This window comes from Micropterus salmoides, unplaced genomic scaffold (assembly GCF_014851395.1).
Source record: "Micropterus salmoides isolate LMB-PRFRI ecotype aquatic unplaced genomic scaffold, ASM1485139v1 Ms_hic_scaffold_9, whole genome shotgun sequence".
Classification (NCBI taxonomy): Eukaryota; Metazoa; Chordata; class Actinopteri; order Centrarchiformes; family Centrarchidae; genus Micropterus; species Micropterus salmoides.
In genome coordinates, this window is record NW_024044681.1 from 11248436 (window position 1) to 11254851 (window position 6416).

The following is a 6416-nucleotide window of genomic DNA, read 5'->3' on the forward strand; positions in this document are numbered from 1 at the left end:
TCTCTCTGTCTGTCTTGCTAAGCCACTGAAAAGAAAACCACGTTGCGTGAAAACATAACTCTGGCTGAGCGGTGCAACAGTCTGCAGGCGGACCTTATTGCATTCCAGCAGCACGGGACCAGTCCAGACAGGGATGCGATGGCACACCTCATAGGCACACATCATTTTAAAACGAGACAATAATTATCTGTCTCTCAGTGAAGGTTTAGTTACAACTCTGGACTAATGCAAGATGGAAAGCAAGGGATTCACATTGACTATTAAAATGTTGATTAGCAGGGCAGACTGGGCAATAATAATAAACATCACATAGTCATGTCATAGTATAAATTGTATTTTCCTTTTGAAAATGTATTAAAAGAAACCTGGGGAGCCAGTTTGAATGGGCCTGAAGCAGCTGAAAACATTAATATCTTGCAAGTATTGATATTTATAATTTACAGGGGCTATGCTGAAGTTTGTCAGTAGAGTAGACGCTAGATCATTAGCTAGTACAAGCACAGCTGATCCAAATCCAGTACTAGCACAGACCCAGTCCAGACATTTTTAGCAGGTCACACAGACCCAGGTGAAATACAGGCAGCCCCAGCCAGTAAAAGCACAGCCAGAGGTCTACAGGCAGCATCAAATACAAGCAGCTCAGACCCAAATGGAGGATTCAGTTAGTGCTCAAAGGTCCACTCAAATCAGCAGTGGTATTTTCTAGAAGAGTTTTTGATTCAGGCTTATAACAGAAACAGACTGTTTTAAAGGAGAGGTAGTAGTGAGAGCATGGCAGTGTCAGGTGTGACTGCGCAGCAGTGGCAAATTGTTTACATGGCTCACAAGTCAGGTATGAGGGCCCCATAGCAGAATTTTTATTAGGTATTCATAGGTGTGTGTGTTTATGCTCTGGTCAAAGCCCTTTCTGATATGACAGTGCCAATATTAATGGGCTAAACAAGGGAAGCTGGTGAGGCACATGCTAACACATTTTATACACTTTAATTAAAAATATATCAAAATCATAAATAAAAACATTTACATGTGGAATGAGGAGGTCTGTGCCCCAGTAGAGCCTTATGTCTAGCAATGCCCCTGACATTGTGGTTTTTATTATTTGTCTTTCTTTTTTCTTAAGAAGTGCTGTGTCACTGGAACGACTTCAGAGATCTATAGTGGCTCCAACACAAACACTGGATTGTTTTGATTGTCATTTTCCTTTGAGTTGCATTGATGTATCCTAATGTGAATTTCCCACTGTCATTGTGACAACTATTCATTTATCCTTCCAGGACCAATGGAAACATTGTTATAATGGATGGAGGGCATGATTTTTAAATCTATTGTGTGTTGTAATAATGCAGCAAAACAACCAAATTTGTCTTATTTACTATTGCAGGAACCTGTATGAAGTCCCCAATTGAGAAGAATCTGCTGTACCTAACATGAACAACACTTCAGCTGCTGTTTTATTGCTTCTCATCTTTAATGAATCTCTCCACATTGGTCAGAGGTCATAATAAAACAGATGTCACATTGCTCTAACAAGGATAAACTTGGCGGTGTCATGCATAGAGCCTCCAAAAGCATCTGCATTGCGACCTTGCCGACCTAACCATCAAAGCCGTTACAAGCAGGGAACATAATGCAGCACATAAACCCAATCTGCAAAAGGGCCCGTCATAGTAGAAGCTTTGTACTTTCTGCCACAGCATCACTTAACAAAACACAATGATTATTTAAGCATGGATGTTCAGTCTTGGTGTAGTAGACCTATGCGTAACAAAATAATATATAATAACATCAGTCAGCTGAGACTTTGGAGATTTTGTTGAAAAGAACAAATTGATACTGCAGAAATAACAATAATTCCAATAATTTATATAACATTTATATAATAATGTTTAATTAAACACATTAAACACTTCCCAACCAGTAGATGTGTTTAAATCACCAGTAGATGTGTTTAAATCACCATAACAAAATGTAACATAATGTTTAATGTGGATAAAGCTGTCTGCATTTACCTGTAAATTAATATTATTGGGTCTGTCTACAAGATAACAGATATGATGATAAATCTACGGCTCTAAAAAGGGGCCACGTCAGAGTGCAGTGCCATTACGCACGACCGTCCACTATATTTATCTTCATTAAAGCACATGCAAATGACATTAGGCTGCTACAAATGAACACATACACCTCTGCACACATCAGACAAGTCCATTATAATTCTGTATTCTGCAGTTGTGTGGTAGACATCAGATTATTGAAGCTCATCAATCTGTGTGTCACAGCCTCCTTTCAAGCGTAAAAACAAAAAAAATGAGTTGTTCTTGTTTTATTTACATAACGCATTACGAAGCAAATGCTGCTGTGTCATCTTTTAAGATGCAACAATTTTCAACATTAAAAACAGTAGAATTAAAGCGCCTGTCAGAATGATGCAATCTTGTACCGATTAACCGTCTGCCTCTGGGTGCAGCTGGCTGCTGCACATACATGAATCTAAATAACAGCTGCTTGGAGATACCAAAGACAGTCCGAAGACCATATCATAAAATAGGGCTCTTGCCAGACAATGTACAAAAAAACATAAAATATGAAACTGCTCTTCAAAGAAACCTAAACAAACCTAAACAACACATCTACTTTTACTTTAACAACTTTTAGAATACAAACATGCTGAAACATAGAAGTGTGAAAGGGGTCTTTCTTGAACACTTACTGGAGATCAAGCCATGAGAACTTAATGTGCTATTACACTTAGTTTTGAGTTATTAAATAGGATATCTACATGAATCTCCCAGAGAGGGTTCAAGGTACAACCTAGGTCATTGCCAAACCAAGCCTTGTCTTCTGGTTCTAGTGATACCTCATATTTCTAAGTGTACAACTCCCAAAATAAAACACTGCCATGTGTCTTCTGATGAACAGCTTCTTGGAGTGTTGGCATAGATAAGTGTCTGGTGTTCTACTAGATTTGACACCATCCCTGTACCAAAAATTCCCTCATTTGGAGCTTTTCTGCTGATGGTAGCTGACACTGTCTCAGACACCAATCTGGACTCTCCCACATGTGTGAAATTGGGTTGACTGGTGATGAGTGGAATGGCTGTGGTGTGTGTTAGTGAAAAACAAGCTCTGTGCGAGGGAGGCTAACTTTGGCAACATTTCTCCCATTTGGTAAAAATGGGACTGAGGCGGAACCATTGCCGTCTCTACAGGGTTGATGTTTTGACAATTCACAGGGTTGTCCTCTTTTACGAGCACTGTTTCTACATCAAATGTTGTAGCCATTTGATGTTGTAGCCATTTGAAGTTTTTTTTTCAAACTGCAGTATGCATAATTAATCTCTGCTCACAAGAGATGATGAAGGTAGAGCGCAGGTGGTGCGGCCTCTACACTTTTCTCAATATGTTATTGACTCGAAGCCCAAATGGTCTGTGTGAACACACTTGTTAAGGTCAATCTTTTTTGAATGTCTCTGCAAACTTCAGATTTTTCATCTTTTTCTTTCTGGCTGTCTTTGACAGTGTTTCCATTTCTGTTTTGCCAAACAGTTCTCAAACTGATGAGAACATGTGACTTAGAAAGTTCTGACTTTCATCAAAACAGGAATACTTTGCCATATTTATTTCCAACACTGAAATTTGCCTCAAAGTCATTAACAGCAACACAGCCATACCAGGAAAATGGACTTCACAAAACAGCCGGCAAAGCAACCTTTTGCTCTGCTAATAGCCAAGTCAACAGATCTGATTTAGCCTGTTTTGGTGTGCGCAAATGTTCATAATTAGCTTGTTGAGAACAGGGTGAAAGGGATGACTCATCTGAACCATATTTTTTCCCCCGCTGCCAGGAAGATCACTACCTGTGTGTTTTTACACCACTTCACCCAGTAGAAAAAAAGTTAACACAGCAATCATTTTTGTGAAGCTTCAAATGGACCAAATAAAACTGTCATCTTCTATTTACTGATCTTTGACAATTTCAGAGACCATTTTTTGGGCTGGTGTTGTGTCGAAGTCTCTTTGCCTGTCAAAATGTCTTTCCCTTTACCTTAACCTGTTTCAAACCTCACCCTAAACCCAATCAGTTGCCTCCTAAGATGTTTAACCTGAGCCCAACCTTACCCTAGTCCCAACCAATTATCTCTGCTAAGCCTAAAGTTACCTAAGCCCTAACTGCAATTGTAGATGGGACGCTATGGAAACACAATTCTGAGGGGAGGGAAACTCTATTTGAGGGGAAAACAGATTTTGACACAAGACCACCCAGGTTGGTTGGTACTCCATAACGATGTTCAGAGCACTGGAATGCTGCATGTTTGTTTCATTGTGTTATTTTTTTCCCAGGCACTGAGAAATCTTCTGGTCCACCTATTCATTTATAACTGCCAACTCCCTCCGAGAGTCATCCTCTCCTCAAATGCACGTGAGTACTTGGCTATCTCAGTAAAACAGTATTTGTAAAAGGGTTTCTGTTTTTGTGGGTTTTTGTAGCCATTCTTCCTTTCTGTGAAGTGACAACATGTCTGAGAGTACCTGGAACTTGCATGTAATATTATCTCCACAGCAGTGCTGAAATTGAATTCTAGGACTTTGTCCCCAAAGCGGGCAGAAAGCAGTAGAAGCAAAAGCAAAGTCCATGATAGGGAGGACACACAAAAAATTTACTGAGTATAAAGTGTCTCATTATTGATAAATTAATCAATGCAGGGAATTGTGTTTCAGGAGAATAACGGGGCCCCACAGTCTCTTCCTGTACAAAAGGGACCATAATTTCCCATCTACAACCCTGGTTCCAATCCTGCTGTCAAAACCACGGAGATCTGCTTCAAGGCGTATTGGTCAAAGTCATAAGCAAGTCCATGCATGACACATAATGTCAATTATTATGGAATACTTTCCATAATTAGTATGGAATACTAGTATACTTGCAATATACTTTGTAAACCTCATTGACCAAGGTGTTTCCTTATTTTTACTGTAAACCTTTACAAGTGCAGTATTCACACTATTTTCACATCAAATTGTGTGCAAGGTGGAGGGTCTTCACTCTGCCTTCAGGAGGGTAATGTACGCACAGGAGTTTTGAAACAGAAATAACTTTTCAGAGTAAGCCTTCAATAATGGAGAGAACAGACCAGCAAGATTTTATTCAAAACTTCACCATTACAAATTAGAACTTCATTACTCATACAGTACATGCAGGCGTAGGCAAACGATTAACACAGTATCAGCTCTTTATCCATAGCTCTAATACAATTCATTTGGGTAGAATTATATTAGCATATTAATGGTTGTTACAGGATTCTTTATTGATCCCTGAGAGAATTGTATTTTCTCTTGTATCCCTTTCTTCCACAGGGTGTCAGATCAAATAAATCTGACGTTATTTTTAAATCAGATATTGTATGAAATTAAAAGTGCTTTAACAGAAGAAGCAGGACAGCCATCTGTGAATAGGAGATCAGAAATTTTTTTTAGTTACAATAAAACTAGAGAAAGAGATAATAAATTATGTAAAAGTATGGCTTGCAGGGTCCAGTGTCTTGCTCAAGGACACTCCGAGATGCACAGCTGTAGAACAGAGTCTAAAATTACTGATTGAAATTGGTCAGAGATTGAACCAGAGAGTACTAAAAGAGTGTCAAGCTAAGCCAAAGCTAATGACTTTTTGAGCTGGTGATGATCAGTATGTGAAAGCTTTATGATCACTGTATTGTCCAGTTAGATGTCTCTCTTTAGATAAGTGTCCTCAGTGTCCAAAGTGCCATGCCCGCTTCCACACTTGAGATAGCACTGATTTTTGGAGGAGACAATGTGAACCGAAAAATCCTTTTCATTGACAACTTTATGAGAATGTCAATAATACACGGAGGGACCAAAAGCTATTCAAGGGAAGCAAATATGATTTTTAACACACTGAATGATTTGCCTTTTCCACCTAAGAGAAATAATATGCACCTCCATCCATAAACTTTCATAATTCTGCCAAACGTGGTCCGAACTACTCAAGGATAATGCTGCGATAACTAAAAGTCATTTGTGCTGTTCTTCTGTCATGGCTTCAACTTTTCTGTGTTACATGGTATTTTATTTAATTGTGTTTTTATTTATGAGGTTCATGTCCCATGAGTTTTTTCTTTCCTTTTTTTTTTATTGAAATTGGTGTTGTGTTTGACACATTTTGTTGGACTATATTTGAAGTGTGCTATGTATATGACAGAATCAAATCATTTTATGTGAATTATTACAGGGCCCCAAGATATTACACTAAATAGTTGCTGTTGTGGTTTTTGTATAGGACTATTTATTTTTACAACTTTATTTGACTATTTCACAGTGACAAACATGCATAGAGGAGAACAGTATAATACTTTTTGTCTTTTATTTTATTTTATTTTTTTATAAAGTGCGAGTGCTTT